At 42.3% G+C, this 26858-nt stretch overlaps 1 protein-coding gene across 1 annotated transcript in view; it reads left to right on the plus strand.

Annotated features, from left to right (window-relative positions):
• The window catches only part of HTR2C (5-hydroxytryptamine receptor 2C), a 3718710-nt gene that overhangs the window by 2934280 nt on the left and 757572 nt on the right, over positions 1-26858 (plus strand). The window contains exon 11 of the mRNA XM_085606666.1: positions 9514-9595. The gene's annotated coding sequence lies outside the window, so the exon portion shown is untranslated. The remainder of the gene's footprint in view (positions 1-9513; positions 9596-26858) is intronic.

Here is a 26858-nt window from a genome sequence, read left to right on the forward strand (position 1 = left end):
TGGAGTGGGCTGCCACGCAGGCGCCCTGTTCCAGGACTGCCAAACTCGACCGCCAGTTGCTTGCCAGATTGCGAGTATTCTCATTGTCTGGCATGCAGTCCTTTGGTGTTACCACGGCAGTGCCTATTTAAAATGCACCGCAATTGGACTGCCAAAGCCCGTTCCTGCATGGCATGGACAGCAAAGTCCATGGTGTGCAGGAAAGGGGGTGACAGCAGACAGGGGGCACAACATGGCCCCCACCTGCAGGCCCCCTATGGACCCAAGGCAAAAGGGCACCCTAGAGGGCCCCTTTGTTTCCTCTGCACCACGGTTTTCATGGCAGGCTCACCGCCATGGAGACCGTGGCGGAGAGGAAACACATAATATGCTTGGTGGGGCTGCAGCGGCACTACCAAGCATATTGTGGCCTCAAAACCACCGCAACATTGCCAGGGATCTCAGATCCCTGACGGTTGCAGTGGTCCCAAGGTGGTCCGATGTCCGAACTTGTAATAGGGCCGTCAGACCGCCAGTGCATTGTTACTCGCACCACCACTGTGGCTACAGCAGTCCATCAGACCGTTGTAATCCTAATTAGGTCCTTAGTCTTTGCTGCATATACTTCCATTCAATATTCCACCCATTCACAAGAAAAGCATCTCAATTGATGTAAAATGTCCCAACCCACCATAAAACCTTACGGTGTGGCTAGCATCCTTAAGATGTAAAAAGCATATATCCTGGTTCTGTCCCTCATAATTTTGATCACGTCCTGTAGGAAATTGGGTTACCAGTTGAGGAGGGTGAAGCCTTCTCAAGCAGCAACCACAATTCTAGTCAGTGTGAAACACAAGCAAACCCCAGATTAATCTATGCTCAACCCTCTGGTATCTTGGCACAAAAGCAGTCAGGCTTAACTGAGAGGCAATGTATTATGAAGCACACAAACAGTTATAAAGTGGAAACACAACACAAGAAAATACCACACACATTTATAAAAATAGAGTCAAATTTAATAAATTATTTGAGAACGAAACAACAAAATTCTAATCAGTAAAACCAGAGATATGTAATTTTAAATGTTTAAGTAAAAATAGTGCCAAAAAGTACAGAGCACCAAGTGTGGTTATCTGGTCATGCTGTAGTGGGACAAAGTCACAAGATCGACTGAACACAAAGGAGCATGGGCTGGATACGGGGACCAAGTTAGGCCCACTAAACAAATTACCTTAAATCCTGGTTGCAGAGCATTGCGTGGTCCAGCGTTGAGGATGTGTCACACAGTGGTTATCGGGGCTGATATGTGAGGTCCTGCATCAAGGATGTATCACCCACCTGTTGTTTTGAGGAGCTGCAGGGCTATGATCTGAGGTCATGTGTCTAGGATGTATTGCACAGTGGTGGTTCTAAGGAACTGCTTGGTCCAGCGTTAAGGATGCATCATGCTGGGGTGGTTCTGACGTGAGGCTGCCAGGCAATGCATCTCGCTATGCCGGTTCTGCTTGGAACAAAGCTAGGCTTGCAGACAGTGGCAGCTAGTGACATTTGAAAGTGGTAGGGCAAATCAGCAGCAACAGGGCTCAGGGCTCAGGGCTCATTGCTAGCAGGGACAACTTTATAGCCCTGCACCCTGTGTCACTGCATTTTACTGGTACACAGATTAAACTGTAGGTAAGCACAGATTTCAACAAGAATTAGATCGAGATAAAATGGCACAAATGCCATTTGAAAGTTAGATAAATTAAAAAAGCAAACAGCACTAAAACTGCTCATTAGCATTCTGCATTTTGCCTCTGGATGACATCTAGGCTGCCTGTGACTTGCTCTCAGAGAGCTGCGGTGTACTTCTCTAATCGAAAACCGACTAATTTCCAGTCTCACACATCTCCCACCTCAAATTACTAACAGTCTGCTTATTAAATACATTTTTAAAAAGTGCTTACCTACGTCGGTTTCATGTGTGCAGGGAAGACCCGTAGACAGGGGAACGCGGGACCACCATCTGGTTGGTGTCTTCGGAGAAGGAAGGCACTACTCCCAGAAACCATTTCCAGATTGTTATACTACACATCTCAAAAGTTCTGATGCACACATCAGTACAACCCAACATGTTTTAAGTATGCTCTATAATTTAATATTTCTGCTATGACAATCTTTTCCAAATGTAATCTTGTGAGCATTCACTTTGGCTCTGGCAGCAAATGCAGGGACTCCTGTAGAGAACAAGAGTGGAGACCGGGCAGTTAAATTTGCACTACTGCCATGTTCAAAGCACAAGGGACAGTTCATGGAGCAACTAACTCCCAAGTAAATGGGTTTCAGGCAACTCAAGTGCCAGGATAACATCATTAAGAGTAGAGCAGATTATGCTCAGACCCCGCTGTTTATAATTAACACATCGCGCCCAAGTACTCCGGGATCCTTGGAAGTGAATGCTCTGATTGGAACAAAAAGAAAGAGCCCAAACCATGGAGCCTGACTGACTCAGAGGTGAAGAGCCTAACTGTTAAACCTGGCATCCTTGGCATGGTTTCATCTGTCTTTTTGCCTCTACTTCCCGCATTTTTGACTGTTTGCTGGATTTCTTTTTTGCTGGATTGGGTACTCTGGGCACTTTGCCACTGCTGATCAGTGCCAAAGTGCAAGTGCTCCCTGTGTAAATTGTAATTCTGATTGATTCTCCATGATTGGCATATTTGATTTACTGGTAAGTCCCTAGTAAAGTGCACTGTGTGTGTCCAGGGCCTGTAAATCAAAGGATACTAGTAGGTCTGCTGCACTGATTGTGCCACCCACACAGGTAGTCTTTCAAATGTGGCTCAGACCTTCCACCGCAGTGTCTGCACGCACATTTTTTAAACGCTGGTCGACCTGGCAAGGGCACCCCCTTCCCAGATCCTAACCTGCCCTTTTCCTACATGTAAGGGAGGCCCATGGTACCCCCATTAAGAAGGGAGCAGTGTATGGGAAAGGTAGGACATGTACTGGTGTGTTTTACATGTCCTGGTAGTGAAATCCTGCCAATTTCACTGTTGCAAGAACTAGCTCTCCCATAGCCTGGATGTGCCTGGTAACATTTTACAAGTATAACTTCCAATTGGAAACAGCTAGATATTTTGAATATTGCCTCCCTGAGCTCAGAATTTAATAACACATATTTTAGTAAAGGTGGCTTTGAAATTGTGTGTTTGAAAATGCCACTTTTAGAATGTGGGCATTTCTTTTTTAAGCATCCTGAGCTTCTACCTGCCTGTGGAATCAACATCTGGTTTAGACTGACAGGGGGTTGTTTTTACATCCACACCAGACACTCACACAAAGGGAGCTGAAGTGAGCCCTGCATATGCTAATTGGTCTTCCTGGGCTAGAGCGGTGGGAGGAGTTGTCATTTACACCAGAATAAGCTGTGACTGCCTTGCACAATGCTGTCTCCGTCCCCTGTAGTGTGGCTGGACCAGGAATGACAGAACTGGTTTTACTGATGCAGAGAGAGACTTTTCTTACAAAGTCTTTAAAGGGAAAAAGGGGTATAAGTATTAGGGGGCCATTACAATGGCGGTCTGACTTTTGTCCGACCGCCATCGTCGTTGGGCATGGGACCTGCCACCTGTAAGGTGGCGGTCCGGCACATGAGATTACAATGCAGTTGCATCATGTATTTTTACCAATGTGGCGGGTGCTGCTGGCTGCAGCACCATTCACAATGTCCAAAATGCACTGTTGGCATTTCCCTGCATTACGTGGCAGGCACCACGAGGTGCCTGCCACCTGGTGCAGGGAAATGTAGGCATGGTACCTCCCGTGCACCCCCTCCTCCCCCAACACAAGGGGGGCCCCCAACAGGCCCCCAAATGCAATCCCCGCCAGCCTGTGAATGGCGGTCGAACAGCCATCCATCCACCGCTGGTGAGGATGAAGCATCCTAATTTGGCAGACGGTGCCTGCTAGGCACCACCACCATTTTATGGATGCAGACCGCTACGCCAGGCAATCGGAACTATTGCCTGTGGCGGTTCCATGGCGAACGGTCTTTGCGTCCACCACGGTCGCAGTCTGTATCCCCCCGCCATCGTAATGTGGCGGGGGGAAAATCGCGGTCCAGTGGCGGAAGGTCTGTCATCACACGGCTGGCGGTGGTGGGCCTTCAGCCATCAACATGACCTCCTTAGACCAAAAACCCCAGACTGTTGGATTACTTCTGGGCTAAGAGGACCCTGCCAAGGAAAAGAGCTGAAGAGCTGCCAGGAGGAGAACATCCCCTTTGCTGGGTTGGCCTGCAGCTGCTGCTTCTTCTGTGGGCAGTAGAAAGGACTATACTTGTGCCTTGCTGAGGTATCCTGTTTAAAGAAGATTCTCCAAGAAGTTTGAAGTAGTGCTTGCCTCCATTTAAAAAGTATCAGAGACATAAAGACTTCACCTGCAGCTTCCTTGAACTTTACTGCTGGGAGTTCTGACCTGCCTTGTGCTGCCAAAACGAGTTCTCGGCCCTAGGATGTTGTTCCTGCTGCAAAGAGCTACAAAGAACTGAATAAATCTACAAAAAGGAGGATTCACCCTTCTTGCAGCTGTATTTTCCAATGCAGCACCACCGAAGGGGAGAAAATCCCGAAGCACTGCCCCATGTGGCCTAGGAAATCAATGCAATGCCTGTCAACTGCTCGAAGAATCGCCACATGCCAAGTTCAGCACACCGGTCTTCAAAGTCCAAGACCATAATACCGACTCTGACGCAGGCCCTGCTGTATGGCTTAAAGAGATGATGCATTGTTGGCCCGCAGCTTAAGAAATCGTTGCAAGGCCTATTTGCCGCTGCCGCATTGACCTCCAGTGCGTCACAATTTCCACTTATCGCACCTGTGTGCCGCACATCTATGTTGCAGCACCCACAGACCAGAATTACCTTGGGGTCGATGCACCACTTCCCCCTACAGTCCTGATTCGATGCATCACTTCTACTGAGTGCAGCAGAACTGTATCATTGCCTCGCCAAGGACTCAGGAACTAACGCATCGCTGTATTTTCCGACACTTCCCTCCTCTGCGGCTTTTTGCATTGTGGATTTTGACACATTTGAGGCACTTTATGTAAAAGTCATATTTTGAGTTCTGTATGTTGGATTGTCATTTTGGGCTTGTTTGGTTTAGATGAAGATTCTATATTTTTCTAAACTGGTGTTGTGTCCATTTATAGAGTTTTCACTGTGTTACTGTGTGTGTTATGTACAAATGCTTTACACATTGCCCCTGAGATAACCCTGTCAGTTCATATCAAGCTACCAAAGGGGTGAGCATGGGTTATCTAGGTGTGTAACCCCCTTATCCTGACTAGAAGGAGGGGTCTCTATTTGGACAGGGTGTATACCACTGACAACAAGAGACCCCATTTCTAACACTGGTGGCAACGGTGCGATAAGGACATGTGTTTTTACTTTGAAATAGAGTGAGCAGTGTGCACTGCTACCGAGTGTAGACCTTCACGCAACCACATGCTGATTTGTGATTGTTTTGTCCTATTTTTGAGATAACCCTTGAAGTATCCACGCACCATATCTCTCTGTGGTGAATTAGCAAGTGAGGTTGCAGAATTGGTGTTTGAGATTGAAATGTTGCAGTCTTACAAAGTAGATCAGCTCAAACAATGTTGTAAAAATTTGGATTCCCCATTAGAAGCTCTGCTAGGAAGGAGGAGCTGCAGAAGGCCATGAGTGCCTGGTGGGCAGCAAGAGAAGCTGGGGAGGCTGAGAATGGGAATTTGGATCTGATGTTCAGAGCAAGCTAGGGGATTTTGGAGCTCAAGATCTGCCTATAGGAGCATCTTCCAGGGTTGGCAGCAGTGTGTCATCCCGGAATCTGTCCCCAGAGGAGATCGTGATGGGCGATAGGAGAGAGAGCATCAGCAAGAGCTTGAGCTCAAGTATGAAATGGAAATCAAGAAGTTTGAAGTGGACCACAAAGAGCAGGAGAAAGAGAAGGAGAAGGCCCTTGCTCTGGAGGAAAGAAAACTGTTGTTGAATCAGAGTTAAATTCGAAGAAGGTGGACATCAAGGCCAAGCAGGCAGAGTCCAGTTCAAATAGTGGCAGTGTGCAGTCAGTGAAGTCTGGGGGAAGTGCACACATTCCAAAGTATTTTGTACAAGATTTTACTAAAGGGGATGACATACATGCTTTGTTTGCAGCATATGAAACAGCCTGTCACATGAATGAGGTCCCAGAGAGGCAATGGGGAGGGAGTTTTTGGAAACACTTCAAGAAGGAGGGGCAGACACTTTGAAAGCCCTAGGTGAAACAAACAACCTCACCTACCCTATTTTGAAGGCGGCCTTATGTACCAGGGGGCAGATTTATAATAACTGACGCATCCCTGCATATCAGCAGGGATGCGCCAGTTATTTTGCGCCCCAGCTCCGCTACCATGGATGCACCGCATTTATAATGCGGCGCACCATGGGGCAAAAACGGAACAGATGCGGGACGCATCTGTGCCGTAAAAGTGGCGCATTGCTGGAGTTGTGTCGCAAGCGCGACGCAGCTCCAGCAATGCTCTGGGGGGCCCTATCTGCACAATGCTGCGTCAATCCTTACGCCTGCTTCAAGCAGGCGCAGGGTTTTGACGCAGCATGGACTCAAAAGTGACTGAGTGAAATCTTGTAGATTTCACTCAGCCACTTTTAGGAGGCGTTCCTGCGCCGGAACGCCCCCACCTGCCCTGGAACGCCTACATGTGGCGCAGGGCTTTACAACGTGACGCATCTCCCAGATGCGTCACGTTGTAAATACCCCGCACCATGGCGCAGGATTTGCGCCGCTGCTGCGTCACAAAAGTGACGCAACGGCGGCGTAAATGAGGCGCAAGTCAAACATAAATCTGCCCCCAGGTATGAGCTCACTCCAGAACAGTATAAGGAGAAGTTTAGGTCTTTAAAAAGAAAACTGATTCTCATACTTGGTTGGAATGTGTTAATCCTTTTTGCAGAGTACTGGAAGGTTGGATAAAGGGCAGCATGGTAACTGACTATCAGGGGTTGTATGTCTTGATTGCTTGGGAGCACTTGTATAGTTTTTGTTTGCCAGAGCTGCACCAGCATCTTATGGATGGTAAACTTACTGACCCCAGGAGGCTTGCTTAGGAGGCAGACCGCTGACCAGTATCAGGGTCCACAGGTGGTATGTGAAAGACTCAGCTAAGGGTGAGCAGGGTCCCCAGCAGAAAAGCAGGGCAAACAGAAGGATTTCTCTAAAGGGCCCCAATCTAGTTCCCATGGTAAAGGTCCCCATCCCCCTAGTAGTAAGAAACCTTGTATTAATGCAGGGAAGCCTGCAAAGAGGGGTTCCAACAAGTGTTTTTTATGTGGTTAAGAGGATCACATGAGAGGGGACCCACTGGTGCGCAGTCACATGGGTTAGTCAGTGTAGCGCTTGGGGGAGTTGGTCCCAGGTGAAGGGTGGGAGACAGTTGAGATTACCCTTGCCCCACTAGGGGACAGTGAGATGGTCCAAAGGACCCTTGTGCATGAAAACAATAAAATACAGGCAGTGGGTGACCATCAATGGACGGAGGGTGGATGCTCTAAGAGACACGTGAGCCAGTGGGACATCTGTCAAGTGTCAATGGATATCTGAAGAGCAGGTGGTCCCCAATGTACTTTACCCTGTAGTTGTACAGACTACTCTGAGTGTCTTTGTAAGGTGGCATAGATTCCCTTTGAATGGGGGATCTCAGATACCTTGAGAGTAGTTGTGAGTCCAACCATGCCTGGAGAGCCCACCTTGGGAGAAGGTGGAACACCGGTCTCATTTGGAGATGTGGGTCTGCTTGAGTGAGTGTGTGTGATCACTCAGACAACGGCAACCATTAAGGGTGATCAATATGACCTGGAGCCTGTAACAGTGGCCCAGGTACCTGCCAGAAAGAAACCCATCCCTGAAGTTCCCACTGTCTGGGAGGAGGCTGACCTTGATGAGGATCCCCAAACCTACAGGGGAGCAAATGACCAAACAGGGAGACTTACCTGAGCTGACCCATTGGCAGCAGGAAAGGGGTCTCACCTGGAAGGAATTCTGCAGGGAGCAGATTGTTGGTTTACAGTAGCAGGCTGCAAACCAGGCACCTGGTGATCAGTCTGTATCACATTGGCTCTATTGGGAGAACTGTCTCCTGTACTGTGAGCCTAATGCTGCTGCGCCTGGGTCAGCCCGTGTGCTGGTGGTACCCCAGCAATTCAGAGCCTTCCTACTGGGTCTGGCTCATGATGTGCCTTTGCCAGGACATTTGGGTCAGTACAAGACCATTGACAGTATTGTCACCAATTTTTCGGGCTCCAAATCAAAGGCACTCTGATGCACTTCATATGATTTGCCAAACTTGCCAGTCAAGTGGTAAGAGATGGAGGAAAGCTAAGGCTCCTCTTCAATCTTTTCCTGTGGTGAGCACTCCTTTTGAGCGGGTAGGAATTGAAATTGTGGGCCAATGGATCCCAAAACAGCCCTAGGCAACAGGTACATCCAGGTCTTGGTGAACCATGTCACCCAGTATCGAGAGGCTATCCCTCTCAGAACAACGGCCCTTGTGTTGAGCCAGTCATTGATGCGGATCTTTTTTCCTCATTGTGGTATCTGACCAGGGTACCAACTTCATATCCAGGTATAATACCAAGATGAAACAGCAGGCCAAAAATCCACATAAAAATACACATGTAATGAACCTCCCCCACAGTAAGTCCAATGTTTCAAGTATTGTGATCATGGGGTGTGCACATCCACCACTCTCGCTGTTTCCAGAGAGTAGTCACCAAGATCAATGCTGAATTATTCACAAATGAGGAATGCACCACCGATTTAAAGTTCCAGAATAATTATGTTCATCCATTACTTGTAATTCCAATATGTCTTTATTCTTCACATCAAAAATTGTTAAAACAGCCAAACAGCTGATGCGTTTCATCCAACTTCCATGGACATTCTCAGGGCTGTGAAACATAAAAAACATACAGTGTATAATACAACAAATACAGCATTTGAAATGACTGAATCACACGTTCATATATACAAAACACCACAGTATTTACACCAAAAATTCTCACATATAAAAACAGGGACAATTTCAACACTTGTGGAACTAACACAATGCATTGTAACATAACTGAGTAACATAGTACTGAGAATAGACAAAAGAGTGAAAGAGAGTACAGAGGTATAGTTGTGAGAAGAATGGACCATCCTACATCGTGGCTAGTCAAGGCCATTTGTGCACCCTGTGTGTGTAAATCATGACTGAAGTAAGAGTTTAAAAGAGATGAAATTCTTTTTAAGGTATGCTCGAGATGTGAGGGTAGCCACACAATATCCGAATGGTTACAAGGAGGTATAGCAATCAATACCTAGGTTCTTCAGTCAAACACTGTAGGTCTCTTGGGTTGATCAATCTCAAGGACGAACTGTCAATAAATGAAAGAAGGTATTAACTTGACATTCGGATATTGGAGGTGAGACACAATTAAATTTGAATGGTGACTGATTACAATACCTCTTTCAGACAATCTACCCCTACACTACGAGGGACGTCTGGAATTAGCACTTTGTGCGCCCCTAATAATACGGGCCCCTGAAAGTTTCAGGTAAGCCGCCTTGTAGGCCTTCCCCGTAATGATCATGCATTTTTAGTCCAACATCCTGATCACCCCTTCTGTTTTTAATTTTCCTAGGCATTAGACGTCTTCTAGGAGTCACGCAAGGTCCAAACTTCCCCTAAGGCCCCCTAGTCGGGTCGAAACGTCGACGCCCCTTCTACCACCTGGGACACAAAACTCCTTTTCCGTGCCAGATGCTTAATTTGTCTTCAACTATATCATTGTAAATTGTGAACGTGACCAGGTTCTGTTTGTGACGGTGAATTACGACCGTTTACCCCTTTTGTGAATTTAAGAATTTTTATTGCTACTATGCTCTACCACTCTTCTTCTCACTCACTCACCCTTTAGCACTTCTGCTATATGCACGTTCCCTCTGGAGCAACCCTGAGTTGAATACTATATAAATTTGTAATTAAATTGCCAAAATGAAGTAAATATCCGGTGATTTATTAGTTTGGATGTTGCGTTTTATATTGAAATGTTATATTGAATATTGTGAGCGACTCAAAATCCTTTTTTTCCCTGCTCAGCTCACGACTTAGTAGATTATTCAACTAAGTAAGAGCCTTTTTGCTCTTGTATATGAAATATTAATTCAGGACCATTGTGTTTTGTATCAAGATTACACCCAGGTCCTCAATTTACTGGGTTACCCCATTTTTTGTAATGGCTCCAATCTGAAGTTAGCACTTATTAGTAGAAATAGGGTGGCCCAGTGTTTGCCTAGGGTATTGGCCTTACAACACTGAAAATTGACATTAGAGTTTTTCACTGCCAGGACATATAAACATAAACACACGTGTCCCACTTTTTAAATACCATGCACCCTGCCCTACGAGCCTTTAAGGCCAATATTAGGGGTGACTCATAAGTGTTAAAAAGAATGGTTTGGGAGTGGCAAAAGGCTTATGTTGCCAGGTTGAAAAGGCAGTTTAAAACTGCACTACAAGCCTGAGACATATTTAAAAATGCTACCTTAGTGGGTGGCACAAATAGTGCTGCAGCCCACTGTTAGCATTCAATTTATGGGCCCTGCAGAAGGGTAGCGCTATTTCCTAGGGGCTTAAAAGTAAGTCTTAAATGTGTCAATTAGATGTAAGACAGTTTTACAATGTTTTTAGGAGACAGCATAAACAGTTTAGCACTGGGTAGCAGGAGTAAAATGCAGTGAGCTCTAATGCCAACATAAAAAGTGTTCAGCAAATATCACTGAGTGAAGACCAGCTGTTTGAGGGAATACCACGCAAACAGTATCAGGTCTAAAACCTTTTATATATTCTGAGGACATCGTAAACATATAGCTAATGAGATGGTCCTTCCAAAATAAAAGTATGGCTGTTATTGACTATCATAACAGGCGGAGAGCAAGGACCTGGGGTCTCCAAGATACCAAGGCCTCTTGTTGTACCTGTTATCCTAATGTAGTTTTTTCCCCAGACGGTTGCTTTCAATCCTTCTGTTTTCACTGACTTTGTTTTTTGCTGGCATTAGGACTTTGCACACTTTTCCAATGCTAACCAGTGCTAAAGCACTTGTGCTCTCAACCTTAAACATGGTGAAATTGGTTTACATCCAATTGGCACATTTAATTTACTTGTAATCCCCTAGTAAAGTGGTACTACATGTACCCAGGGCCGATACCTGAAATGCTACTAGAGGGCCTGTAGCTCTGTGCCACCCACTTAAGTAGCCATTTAAACCTTTCAGGGCTTGTGTGTTCAGTATCAAAGCCTATCAAAATAAACATTTTGCTAGACATATACCTTCCTTTATTATAGATATAAGTCACCCGTAAGGTAGGCCCTTGAACAGTCCGTAGGGTAGTGTCCAGTGTATTTAAAAAGTTGGACATGCACTCTTGACTTTTACTTGTCCTATTACTGAAACAATCTTATGCTCGTTTTTCACTCCTGCAAGGCCTGTCTGTCCTATAGGATATCATTTGGTTACCTTATTACATTTAATAAACGATAACTATCATTTGGGAGCAGGTAGGAAAGTCGAGTTTGGTCTCTACAGGAATTGCAATTCACTTCTCTGGAATGGCCCCATATATTTTGAACTCTCTCCCTTCTGAGATCAGATGCAACCCATCCATATCCCTCTTCAGGAAAGAAGTAAAAATATTTCTATCCAACAAATTCCTCTCTTAGTGAGGAATCGGCCATGCCCCGTTCGCTGTCTAGACCCCAACCTCATTTTGCCTGCTGCCTCTTGTCTCTCCGTAACATGCCTGAGTCTAGGGCCATGTTACACTACACGCGTCACATAAATCTGTGCAGCACTACCTCGGGGAAAACTGCATCTACTCTCCCCACCCACGCTCCTCCAAACTACAACTACCTCAGAACCTGTGTACACTGTCTATCATATTCTTCTTTGATTTACTGTTGCTATGTATTTTTATTCACACTGTTTGTAACTCAGGTACCTGCTGCTATTCTGCTTACATATCCCACTGTATTTTTTTTTTACCATTACTATATATTTTTATCTACTCTCCATGTACATCATGCTATTGCTTATGTGGTTACTCTGTAGAGCACTAATGTATCGTGAATGTAAGCACTAAGATAACATGTTTTTTCTCTACCTCTGTGGATATCTATGCATCTAATCTTCCCTCCCTCACATCTCCCTAACTCAACTAATGTAGAACTGATGCATTAATATGTCCAACTGTCTATTAGATTCTTCCTTTGATAATGTTGCTATATATTTTTGGTTACGCATTATGTATCTCGAATACTTGTTGATATTCTGTTTCCATATCCCACAGCATATCGTTTACTCATTTTACTGTTGTTATATAGTTTTTTATCTAACCTGTAGGTACCTCTTGTTTTTGTTCTTGTGCTTACTCTGCTAAGTGCTCTGATACCTTCGGGTCATGTTCACTCTATGTAAAACTCATAAATGAATAAATAAAACTCACTTCAATGATAAAGTTGGATTTTAAGTCTCAATTCTGAAAATGCCACTTTTAGAAAGTTGCTATTTTCTTGCCCTAACCATTTGGCACCTGCAGCCTGTATCCTGGCTCATATCACTAGATATAGCTGGTAGTTGGTCTTTGTGTATTACTAACAGACAGTGAGACAAAGAGAGAATATGTATTGGAGGACATGCCTCCTACCACACCTGCACATCACAAAGATTCGGCCTCAGCACACTATCAAAGGGGTTCACACTCATCTTTTGGGCCCCCAGACAAGCTGGGGCCTGGGCAGGGAGGCAGGGAATTCCAGACACCTTTGTAGGGGTAAGATTCTAGAAAAGTCTTTCACTTCAAAGTGACCTCAGACCAAACTCTTCAGTGTACTTCTAGACCTGTGGATACTACAGAAGAAGATGCCCTGTTGCCCTGCTGCCTGAGACCTTCGAGTCTTGCTGGGAAGGAAGACTGGACCTGCATCCTTCATCCCAGGCTGAAGTGACTCAAAGAGGCATTTGACTGACCTCCTGTTTTGAGCTACATGGACATAACGAGCAACAGAGGCATCCCTGCATCTGCACAGCTAACCTACTTCCTGGCCCTACCACTAAATCTGCTGGAGCTCTGCTGGAGCGAATTCCTGATCCTCAAGAGGTGCCCCTTAGGTCCTGATCCATGGTGTGGCATAATTGTAACTCCTCCTTGAAGAAAAGGAGAAAATCTAAAGTTTTGGGGTTTTGGTGACAAGGAACAGGCATGTTCAGCCAAGACCATGCTGTCCACAAATGCAAAGCTCCAGGAAATCTGACTCTTCATGTGAGAGCAACCACCAGCAACAAGTGAGTGGTGCCTTGCCCTTTTAGGGGCTCTACTTACCTTAAATCTTTAAAATTGCATTTCTCCAGTTCTACTGATTGCATTTTTGTAATTTTGCTGTCAAATAATATATTACATATTACTCTATTTTTCTAAAGTTGTATGGGACTTTTCTTGCATTGTATTTTCACTTTATTAGTGTTTAGTGCTGCATAAATACTTTATTCATTGCCTCTAAGATCAACCAGACTGATTTTGTGCCGAGCTACCAGAGGGTTGAGCATAGGTTACTTTGGGGTTTGTTTGTGTTTTACCTTGACAATCATTTTGGTTGCTGCTTGAGTAGGGTTTAACCCCCCTCAAGCAATAACATAATTTCCCACATCTCTGAATTAGTCTTGTGTTTTTGAGCATACATTTTGTTTTTCTAAAGCAGTTTCACTTTTTCTAGCACAGAAAATGTGCTCTCCAGTGTCTGTGACATAACAAGCTGGGATACTACCCATTGCAAACCTACATGTTTATCCACAGACTCCTTTCATTCACAATACCTCAATTGAACAAATTCCTACATTGATCACCTAATAAATGGCAAACATTGTCCATCTTTGGTTTATACTTCTTACCCCTACCTTACATTCCTATATTCAACAGGGATATCCCCCTCATAGGCCCTCAATGTAATTCTGACCAGAGGACCGTAGAAATCATCTCAATGACTATTATCCTTAATTGGTCAACCCCATTTTGGTTCTTTAATCCTTCTCTAAATAGTTTCCGTAAATACATGAGATGACAAACAATGATCCTTCTATTCACTTAAACCACAAAACCTCCACTTTGTCACCTCAGTGGAACACAAGAATAGTTGAACACACAAATTTCATATTGTAGTGCCTCTTCCTTTGTCCTCCATGAGGCAACAGTCAAACTCCACTGACAGTGGACTGCTGACTACTTCATGACTGTTTTTTCCATTTCACTTCAAATTCAATATTTTAGGTCTTATTTAGCTGCATAATTGCAGACCTCCAGCCAAGATCACAAATCTAGATCTTGGTCTCTTGTTTTTAACAGATGGCTTGCCTTGTATACCATTATGGGCCTACTTCTACTACCAATGTATTAAATATTTACCTTCATGGTGTGCAGTGTTGTAGGTATTTGCAAACTGTTATCCTCTGCAAGTGCAAACAGCATCTTATCCCATTTTCCAGTGCTGATTGCTTGAATTTATATTATTAATGTCATCCTTCTCTGTTATCCTTATCTTTTGATAGCCTCGTCATTCTTTAGAATTGTATGGATCACATGTCTTCCAAAATTTCTGTCATCTAAAAATATTATCGTCATTGACTTTTAACTTACCTGTCACTCATCTCTGGATTCCAATTCTTTGATTTACTCTGAAACAATGATCCTGCAAATCTTAAAAAGAGATCCACTTGTAAGGAAGTTTTCAAATTTGGGGTGTTATTTACGAAAGGTTGTTGTGCTTATTTGGTACTTCACAATTTTTGCACTGCACTTTCAGGCTTTTATAACAGTAAGTAAATTAACGCAATACTTTATGCCTTGCAAGGTCCCATGCAAATTCTTATTGAATAACCTCCTTGATTTAATCATTCACAGAGATGGTATCCTGTCATCTAATGACTGTATCCTGGTGGATTGGCATGCCTGTCTCCAAACTCCTTAATATCCTAATTCGATGACCAATGTTCAACCCAAATATTCATGACTTCGGTCTGACCCACCATGCCTATTGACCTTACAAAATTGAGAAGCATGATTTCCCGTCAGTTTGCCCTTCACCTACAACTCCCATAAAGCTAAATCTAAAATTTGTGTCCCATTCTGAAGAACTTAATGCTTAAAATAATTTCTCAGGGCTACATAATATGTTTGACTTCAAAACTCATCTTTATCCAACCTGACCAAATTGCTAGTAGCATAAAGAACACATATTAAATGTTGATCACACTAGACTCACCAATCCATCACAAGTTCATACTAAATGTGACAGGTTTACACTCCCAAGTCAAAACTAATCAAGCCTCTCTTAAGCTATCTGACCAACCACCCCCTCTCTGTAAAAGAGTTTAACAACAGGTGCAATTTTGAGGCAATATGTCAGAGCAAATGTATCAATACCATTTCCAAACTTAAACCTCTGATCCCATTCGGTCCCTTACACCAAGGATCTTAGCTTCATCTTGTGCATTACAGGACAAATCTCATCAACATCTTTTTTGAGCAAGGTGGATTTTGACAGCTCAGTAGATCTCGAGACTGAAACTGACCTGTCACCATCATGTCTTTTCTAGCAAAGCTTCAAGAATGGTGTGTTAATACTCAAATGAAAACATTCATTTATGAAAATCGACTAGTCCATGAATTCTAGTCAGGAATCAAATCAGGCTTTATCATTGAAATGGCCACAATCCAATTAATCCAGATAATTGACAATGCTTTAGGCTTTCTGGACAATGGCTGTAAGAATTTGGATTATTGTTAGGGTGAGGGTGGACCATCCACATCAAGGAATAATCACAACGCTTATCAGGACGAACCCCTAAAGTCACCAATTAACCTGAGCTCAACTCATTTGTAGCTATAGCACAGAGCAGGCAGGCTTAATTTAGGGTAATGTGTAAAGTATGTATGCAGTACAAGAACAGTAAATAAAGTCAAAACCCTAAGCACTAACAAATCTCAAATAAAATTTGAAAAATAAAGTAAAATGTAATGAGCAAAATTATACCAAAATGGCAGAAAACTAACAGGGAGAGACACGGACACAGCTTAAGGAGAGACGGCAAGTCCCAGGAGCTCTGGTGGAGGTGTGGTCACATTCAGTATCCAAGAAGCTATATAAAGAGCCACCCAGTTACCCGCTGTGCGGGTCTCAAACACTGTTTCAAGAGGGACTGCAAGTCCCAGGAGACTTTGGTGGAGGTGGGGCTCTAATCTAGCATCCAACAAGAGCTATAAAGCTCTGCCCAGTCATTACGCTGCGCAGGATGCGCTCGGGCTGATGTAGGGCTTGTCTTCACACGTCATTACCAGGAATAGGCAGGGCAGGGATAGCCCCCTTGGCTTTGCTAGAAAGAAGTTCTCTTTGCTCCTAAGGTAGGATAATATGTTGACTTGTTGAGATACCATAAAGGCCCTGTTTTATTTTCCCTTGTGGGGGCCATGGAGAAAAGCTACTTCATTTAAAGGAGAGAAAAATCCCTCTGATGCTCTTGCACCATCGGTTACCAACTATTTGTCTACTGTTATGGGAGCAATACACTCAGACGTTGGCTTTGTTGAGGAAATAATTGATGCCGCCAGGGGCCTTTCCTTACCACCTCAACCCCTGGGTAGAACTATGGGAAGTTCTTGCACCTCCTTAACTCCACTGCGGACCCCCATGTTGTGCTTTTGACACAGTGAACCGTTCTAAATTATTGGCAATCTTGGAAAACCTGGGGCTTAAAAAACTTTAATTACACTTCTACGCCACTTCCATTGAGACACTTCAGCTAAAATCCATTTTGGATAAGGGGGAATGCACATCATCTCTGTGTAGCAACCAGGTTGTCTGCCAAGGTTGTATCTAGGTGCTGTTCTTATTTTTATTTTATTTAAACAGTCTCCATGCGCACTTACTTCAAAAGAAGCTAGACATCCTAAGGGTGGGCAACTGGTACATTTCTACTCTTCTTTATGCTGACAATGTGGTCCTCATGGCAAGGACTCAAATGGCCTACAGAGGATGGAGGATGCATTATCAGATTCTCTAGATTTAAAGGTAAATCGTTGAAAGTCATTCACAATAGTTTGCGGGTGTTAAAGCAGCAAAATGAAATCCCATTATATTAATGGAGTTTTTGTCACCAGATTAGATAGCTTCCATCATCTAGGCATCCCTTTTGATTCTCAGCAAAACTGGGGTCCTTTGCTGATGCTGAGAGCACAACCTTCTAGTATGGCTGAAGCAGTATTGTGCTTTTTGCATCAAAACAGGGTCATAGGCCAGTGAAGAAGATGGCAAGTCTTCATAAATCTAAATGCATTTCGGTTTCCACCTATGGGGCTGCAGTTTAGGAGTATTGCCACTGTGACAGTCTCCAAAAGCTACAAAATAGCTTTTTGCATATATTATTAGCGGTCCCTCCCAGGGTGTCTACTTTCTTTTGCCATTCTGAGGTGGGTTTAACCTATTTAGAATTTCTAGGGCTGGTTCCCCTCCTGCTATGGTTGAAAAATGTGCAATCCCCCAAGTTAGGCCTTACTAAAACAATGCTTTTAGACTGCTTTGAACAAGTGGGCTATCATCCCTTTGCTGGCTTATGTCAAGAGAACTTTTGTAAGACTGGCGGTACCAGAGTACTTCTCCAATCAAGAATTATTAGGGCCGTCTGCAAATGCCCAGACAAGGTTTCTATTTTATGGCTTGTGTCAGTGTGTGCACCAAACCAAGGCCCTTCAGTTGTCATCTTTGGAGTATTACCATGCTCTACCCTCTAGACATCAACTGTAGTTTGATTTAACTTCTCAAGACAATACCCAGCACAGAATATTTTTATCCAGGTTACGCTTGGATTCTTTACACTTTCTTTTAGCCTTCCCCCAACAAGGTGCATGGCTTTAGAAAACCTCCCTGCATGCCCCGGTGATAACTGTTCACAGCAAAGTACATTCCATTTTATTCTTTTTTGCTCCTTTTGCCAGTCCGTGCAAACCCAATTTTTTAAATTCCAGTCTTACGCCCCTTAAATTTCAATTCGTATAAAAAGGGCTTTCAGTACTTACAGCAGAAAGGTTGGGCAGAAGTGTGCAGTGCTGTCATTAGATCTTCACTAACCCACAGAAAAATATATTTTCAAACAGTGCCTGTTTAGAAGTTGCCATTACTAGTATCTATTTGCATTGTATAATATTAGAGACAAGTTTTAATTGGGATTTGAGTGTTTTTCTTCGGGTACTGTGTGATCTTATAAATTTTAATCATGGCTTGCACTGATTTTTCCAAATTTTCTATGATGTACTTTTATGACTGTATTGGTGAATAAAGTTTGATTGACTGACTGACAACAAGGGTAATCAGAGATTTGAATATTTAAAGTTTCAGGCAAAAAGATAGCCAAAAAGCACTGAGCAGGAATGATAGCCTATAGAAATTACAGATCGCAACCTAATGCAGCAACGATGGAGCATGGGTCAGATACCCTGAGTGGGTTCATTTTGGTAAAAGGTTTTACATTTTAACTTTTCTATGGAGCTCAAAATCCTCCAGAAGGGCAAACGTCAAGATATATCTAACAGAGTTGCATCAGAATCAGGCATCTTTGCCTTGAGGTCCCATTGATGGCTCTAGAGGCTTCAGAAATATTCTAAGTTCCAATTTTTCAGGGTTTTTGGAGCAGTTTCCTTGGGTCACTTTTAAGGCTCCCAAGACCTCAAGGACAGCAATTAGGACCATGACTCACTCTAGCAGGGGCCACCAGCAAGGTTCAAACCAGGACCAAATGGTACTGGTCAACTAGTCACTTCTGAAGAATGGCCTCTTGCAGCTTATGGCCAGACATGAGGTTGGCTAAATGACCATGGAGTCCACTTCTTTGCTGTGGGTAAAAGAGGGATCAGGGCCATTCCTTCAGGACTCCTCTCAGGTAACAGACAGCAGGACCAGTCCTCTTCTGCTCTTTTGAAGGTCCAGAAAGTTTCATGAGTTGGGTTCTTTAGGGTGCCATAATTATGAATGACTTTCCCTAACCAGTGAAGGAAAAGTTATAGAGGGCAACTCGCCCTACTTTTGCATCATATTGTGTTTGCCTTACTGATAACTATCTCACAGTGCACCACTGCCCTAAAATTCAAGAAGGGGGAACCCAGAAATAAGCAGTTCACTCCCGTGTCCACTCCAGAACTAGTTCTGGGGATAGATTCCCTCCTCCTGGGCTTGATGCCAGCCCAGCTAACATTTCCCTTAAAGTCAAAGGCTTTTCCTTTTTCTGGTATCCCCTTAAACTAAACTGTGAATTCTGAGGAATCACCTCTGTCCCTTTAAAGGTATTAGTATTTCTGGGCCCACCCCAGCTATCCTTTCTACACTGATAGCAAATGATCCATACCCAGTTCATCCTGTCAGCAAATTTAAGCAAGTGTTCTGCTCTGGTAGCAGTTTTCACACCTCATTAAGGTCAAGCACTAACTGGGCGGCTATTAGCAGGCTAATGCAAGTTAGCCTCCGTGATCTTCAGGCAGGCAAAAGATAACATTTTGGAAGTCACTTTTCCTAAAGATTTATTAAAAATCTAACTTCATAAAAGAATTGGAATTTTAATAATGATGAGAACTAGTCTTAAAATGACTATATTAGCCTGTTCTTGTCTGAAGCTACTGATTGAAGTTTATATTATGTACTTTGACGTTTTCTAGGATCCAGCCACAATCCTGTCAATGAAAATAACATTTGGGAGCTAGTCACTGGAGGAACATGCCAACTTTAACTCTGCACATGTTCCACTTTTAAATATCAGGCACCTTGCCTTGTGGGAGACAAGATGTACTTAGTGGTGACTCTTTTCATATTTAAAAGCAGGCTATCACACACGTCACAAAGGGTTCTGGAGATAGTCATGGCAGCAGGTTTTTAAGTGCAGCAGTCAGGATACCAGGGTAGGTCTAAATCTACTTTTGACAGGCCCAGTCTGTGAATGGCACAATAGGCGCTGCATTTAACATCTAGGCCCCGGGTGCCATTGCAACACATAGACTAGGGTCTCAAAAGCAAGTTAAATTTGTCATTCAGGGGTATCCAATGTTACCATGTTCAAAGGGGAACCACGGGCACTTTAGAGCTGTTTAACCCTTAAAGTACACACAATTATAATATCAGCAAATAGATGGGATAATTATTAGGGGAAATCACATCAAAGATGATAATTTCCTATAGGTGGGCATCTACTTGTTGGAGTGTTGGGCTGGGGCTCTTCTTTTATACAACAGAATGCTTACTCCATATTATTTTGAGATTATATGATTCTGTTTGTTATTATGTGATCATGAATGCTGTTTTCCTGTGCAGAAGAGATAATGTCATTAGGGCATGAATCAGTTGAGAGTCAGGAGGAAACTGGAAATATTTTCTAAATGTTGAAGGATTCCTGAAGTAGATAGATAGCTTACCCCCAATATGGAGTCATACCTCCCTTGGGTGGAATCAACCTGGGACAGAGTTCTTCTAACTAGATTTAGACTTGGAATTATAAGGTGGTATCCGAATTTTCCATTGGGCCAGTTTGCCCCTCCCCCCAAATAAAGTGTTAATCTGTCCCTGTGAGGAGTCTTCGCCCCAGAGTTTGCTTCACTTTACCTTCTTTTGTAAATATTATCGAGTACTCTCTACGAGGTTTTTAATACCCCTAATTCAAGCTTGTGGTATCAGAAGATGTGCGGAGGCCCTACTCCATTTGCAAAGGTTAAATTCTCTCACACTTTGTGCTTCTATTTATTCCTTCTTAAAGGGTGCCATTGCCAGGACAAAACAGATGTTGTTTTAATAGCTTGATCCTGCCAGCTTGATCTGTTTATTCGATGACAGCGGGGAACATGCTTAATGGGAAAGTTTTTATGTTAACTTGTTTGAGACTATAAGAATGGCTTGGGAGGCATGTAATAGTCATTCTTAATGTATATTGAATTAATAATTAACTGTTGTTATGGTCATCTCTAAATTAGCCAGACAGAGCCGCCTTGTGGCAGACTGTCTCAAGCACCGGTGTTGACAATTAAGAGCCGGAGCTGAGCCCTGGAAACCACCTGCTCAAATTAAACACTGTGTTATCCTGGATCTGGGATTCAGTGTGCATATTAATAAAAGAGGGTAACATTTTAAAATCTTGGTAGCTGCAGCGCAGCAGGAAACCAAAGATCACGTATAATAACCAGCTTAACATTCTAGCCTGCATACTATAGCAAGGTGAGTGTGAGAAAAAAAAAAAAACATAAGATTACTTGAAGCACAACCAAAGCTCAAAATGAGGTTCACTGCAAAAAACTGAACTATTGCATGGATGCTGGTGGTAGTAATTCCCTCCTTTTCTGATGAGGCTTTTGATTCTAAGTTGTAGCCACCAATAGGCGGGTCTCTCCTTATGTGTTACTCTTCATTGATTGAGGACTGGGATGAGGTGTGATGAGCTAGTGCGCCTTTGCTTACTTTGATGGCACACAAAGCTGTACATTTGAATAGCTGCTACTGCTGTTTTGCCATATTTTCCTAAATAATGTTTCTCTCTCGCTAGCCTTTTTTTCATGTCTACATTGTGCCAGCGTGTATTTTGTTAACTTGAACACATGGATCTACTTTCGTTTGTGCCCCATGACGCCTTTAATACTCAGTGTGGCATCACGATTGCTTAAAAGGTGTATTTCTTTTTCACGTGCCCATGGCATTTCTCTCCATGTGACAACAACTCTATAAACATGAATACAACTAGTGTGAGTATAGGATAATGTACTTAATAAAGTGGCGTTAAGATTCAAACTAGGGAACACTTTCAGCTGATCCCTGCCAGTAATATCCTTTCACTTGGGCTAATTGGTCCCAGAGATCTTATATCATTTAGCCCGTGGCCAACCTCTCACAACCATCATTATTCCAGTGTGCACTCGATGTGCTTCGAAATTGATTTGAAATATGTACATTTCCCAAAAGGAAAAATAAATCGCTGAGGAGGATGTATATTTTTGTCAAATGCTCTGCTTCCAAACTGCACTTTGTCCTTTTGATTGCAAACATGTCGCACTCTGTCGTTAGTCACAGAAGATATGTTGTATGAAACATGAAAATGTTCCATCCCTCTATTTACAAATAATGTGTCATTTCAAAAACTCGCAGATGGCCCGCTTCTCACTTATTGGTACATAAGCCATCTGCGGAACAAGCAGCGAGAATTCATTTTCTGTCAGTTTCTCTGTCTCAATCGTTGAAGTGTGCTTGCCAGATTGCGGGTATTTCTATTTCTACTTGTTCGTTGTCTTCTTCATAAAATAAAAATATTCTTAAAATAGAAAACGTTTAGAGTTATTACCAAAATCCTCCTCCTTCTCACGTTAAACTTTAGAGTGTGAGCTTTTGCATTGAATGAATAAAGTTGGTGAAGAGAGCCGCTCTTAACCCGCAATTTATTGCTGTCTCCTAAATTAGCAACTTGTCAACACCTGCAAGAGTTTACTGTTAATTAATCTATTTTATTCTCCATACTTGAAACTGGAGCTTGCCAAAGCATTGAGATTTTCCCATAAACTGTATGTATATATTTTAGGGATTTGGGTAGGTATTTCATTATTACTAGGAATATTATTTTACATGAATATTGACAGATTATTGTCATCAATGGCCTTGAGTTGTAATGATCAGAAATTGCCTTAGCAGCATTGTACCAATGTGGCCCCAGCAAGTATAACATCAATGACCCCAGGAGCAATGAACCTCATGGTGTAAAATCCTCTTGAATGATAAAGTCGGATTTTAAGTCACAGTTCTGAAAATGCCACTTTTGGAAAGCTTTTCCTTTTCCTGACCATTTGGTGCCTGCAGCCTCTGTCCTTGGTCACATGGCTGAGATTAGCATGGCAGTTGGCCTCTGTGTATTCCTCCGAAACAATGAGATAAAGGGACTAGATGTTGGCAATATGTGCCATCCTGCTAGGAAGTGTGGGGTGAAGCTGTTCCCTGTTCCACTTACATTTCAAAGGAGCTGCCTCAGCACACTCACAGAGAACTCCACACTAGCCTTTTGTCACCCGTGACCTTTTGGAACCTGGGCAGTAAGGAAAGAAAATTCAGAACTATCTATGTGGAAACAACTATGGAGGTTTCTCACACTTCAAAGCTGGCACCTGGTATAAAAATAGGACCGTCACACCCACTCTTCAGTTCACTGCTGGACCTGTGGAGGGCCCCCAGAAAGTGTGTTCTTATTTCAAATTGTTATTTATTGATCACAATAATACATAGATAAAAAATCCACCCTAATTATGACAATGTCTAAGTGGGACTCTTGTGTTACAGTTCCTTATGAACAAAGAAATGAACATTAAAACAAAAAAGTGTTTTACCATTTTTAATAAATTATGTTCTCTTAAGGAATCATTTGTAAAAAAAGAAACAAATATTCTGAATTTGTAAAAAGAGTAATCATGCCATTTAAGATATACTTCACTGTGAACTACTATTTCGTTTGATCTTCCATTCAGGACACTTACCTCTACACAAACGGATAGGAACCCACTAATGGATCTTAGTGAGAGCTATTCTCTGTTACTCTAATTTTATGATGCTAGCACCCAGTTTGTTCTCTGGGTGGATGGTCAATCAACTTTGTCTTACTCTCTCCTAGCATGTCTAAAGCACAGAGGAGTAGGTGAGCTAACTCCAATTGAATAAAATCAAAAGTGACATCCTTCAGTTAGAGGCAAAGGGCGACCACAAAACTCCTATCTTTCATCCACCACACTTCAATTAGGAATTTCCTATCAAAGCAAACATATAAAGTATTTGGTTTTATTTCAATGACTATTTGCTTGTAGGATATACAACAGAGGTATAAACACACACATTTTCATTAGAAAAATAGAAGATTGATCATACAGTCATGTTTCTCACCTGTGCCCATAACATTAACTGCTTATACAAATGCAGGTTTTCTTACAACGCTTTTAACAATTATGTTGTGAAATGATATACCTCGTAGAAAAAGTTTAAGAATTATCTTGTTTTTAAACAAGACACAGAACAACAGTTACTGCATTGTGTTACAGGGGTATTCATGGATCATGACTTTTAAAAGCTGGACAATGCAATTAGAAGTGAGAGCTCTCTACCACTGTCTGTGGTGATGCTCACAAATGTAGGAGTGTAAAGATATAGTAAAAACCTTTTTTAAGATGCAAACTAAAATGATATATTAGGCATTCATTATATACGGATTTACGTTCTAGCACCAGTACATTCTTTTCCATTCAAGGGACCGTCTAATAGTCACTTTTTGAGTTCTTATGTCAAGGGTCAGGGACTGTTCCCGTGAATCAGTATCTCATTTAAAGCAATAGATAATTCTTAAATTTCTCTTGTTTCTCTGTGCAATGCATTCTTTCACATCATAATTGATAAAAATATTCTTTAAAAAAAAAATCATTTGGTTGGCACAGGTGAGTGCCTCTCCTGTATCATCATGCTAAGATTACACAGTGAATGATTTGATCTTGTACTGATAAAAAAAGGGATTAAGATGATTTATTTGTTTGTGTTTTTATATAGAGTCTACCAAACCCACATTGGATAGCAAACCGTTTTACATAGATACCAAAGGTCAGTGGTCTTTGGAGAAGCAACAGTGTCTATGCAAGAAATGCAACTGAATGATTTAAGTTCACTGTAACAACACCAAAATCAAGTACTTAGATGACAATTATTGAACAGTTAACAGCATGAACATCATTGTATATAAATCCAACTGAATATGAGAATCCAGGAACATTCTAATAACACACAGTCTAGCAATGTAGCATACAGAGAGTCTGGAAGATGAGCCAGTTGTACCTACAACAGAGAAAGATGAGGGTACCTGCAAAGAGGAATATTAGAGTTGATAGGAAAGTAAAAGGTAATAATGTCATTAAAGTTGAAGGCAGTATAGTTCCCCTTTAAATGCTTCATAAAAGGGGTTGATTGTGAGGACATTTTTTTCCAAAACTTGTGAATGTTTCCACAGAAGATGTATTTGAGAGTTCTGGCCTGCAGTGCTTTGTGCTTCCTCCAGACGTTAAAGAAACAGAATCACAATAAAACAATTATAAGGTGATCAAGCAAGAATAATTTAGTAGGGACAGTAGTGAATTACCTGATTTTTAGTGTTTTGCAATAAAAAACGGTTTTTAACTAAGCACAATAGAGTAGGTCATCTGTTGTTCCATGCCTTAGCAGTGTAGACAAAGTAAGTCTTTCCTCCTACATGTGAGAGGTGTGCACAGAGATACACCAGCGAATGGGAAAGGGAAGAGAAAATGATTTTGTTTATTGGTGAAGTATTGCTTTATAACACAGGACATACATAGTTTATGGCTCACTGTAAGGAGCACAGACATTTAAAGATGGCACAGTTGCCATAAGAAGTCAGTAGCAGCACCAGATGTGAGCCGATGCCATTGTGACTGATAATGCAATAGTCTTGATGCGTATCTTTGCATCACCTACAGTCTAGCTAGAAGGTACATTGGTGGGCCCTAGTAAAGTAAGTTTCTATATTCCAGACAAAAAGAGATGGTAGCATGAATAATATTTTTTCCAAAAGGAATATGCCATGAGAGTTAGAATTGTTTTAAGATTTTTCAGGAGGAAATAGAAGGGGTTGTTACTTTAGCCACCTAGGTTTAAAAGTAAGATAAATATCACAGTTGAAACCCCAAATTGCAAACTCATGCAACTGGCTAATATTACCAAGAACAAAGCAGCACTACTTTGAAGGTCACAACATATTGGCATTTACGAGGTGTTAAGGCGAGTAAAATAGATCTTAGATCAGAAGCCAAATCAACCTGAAGGTCGCAGTCCAGTTTCAATTCAAATGGCTCTATCTTAATCAAATGTAGATGTAGAACATGCCACAACTACCTATAGAAAATAGCATAGATTGTTCCTGCAAGAAGTCTTTGAATAAGAGTTGAAATCTTATTAGGTCAACAAACATTCAGTCTAAAATCTACTAGAGGTCACCAGCTATGATCTCTTGGGGTATAGCGTTCAAACAACATTCTATCTGACTCTCTGATCTACTGCATTAAAAAGCTTCTTTTAATGTAAAAAAAAAAAAAAATGAAGCCAAATTTATTGTGAATTCTTATCCATTCCTCTTTCAACTGGGAACATTTCATGGTAACAGACATGAAAGGAGTACCATCTATTTTATTGGATACAATACAAATTTAATTTTGCTTGTGTTTCCTTTAGGCCGGGCAGAATTTCAATTACGCCAGAGTGATCAAAGTCATTTTGGTAATTCTGAGTTCCTTTTTCACACAGAATTACCAATAATTACATGATTTACTCTTGCTTGCGCAATTTGGGGGAAAATCCTACAGCGGGAGCACATTTACTGAGGATGAGCAGCCACTCGCGATCGTTATTCGTGTTCTGCTGCATTTAGCGTTATTTCTTAGTGCAAAAATTCATCCTAGAAAATAGCACTAAATGCCAGGAGTAAGTTGGGGAAAATTCCTACCACAAGAACACATTTAGCGAGCGTGAGTGGCTGCTCGCACTCGCTATTTGTGTTCTGTTGCATTGAGTGCTATCTCATACTGCAAAATGCATCCTCATGTTAATTTTGGAAGCAAGGGGACATTTTTGTGCTAGGAAATAGCAATAAATGTTAATTACTCTTCTCATGTAATTCTGCTAACTCTGTGTAATCTCACAGACTTCTTATTCAATTGTGC

The sequence above is a fragment of the Triturus cristatus genome, chromosome 5_2 (genome assembly GCF_964204655.1).
Source record: "Triturus cristatus chromosome 5_2, aTriCri1.1, whole genome shotgun sequence".
NCBI lineage: Eukaryota > Metazoa > Chordata > Amphibia > Caudata > Salamandridae > Triturus > Triturus cristatus.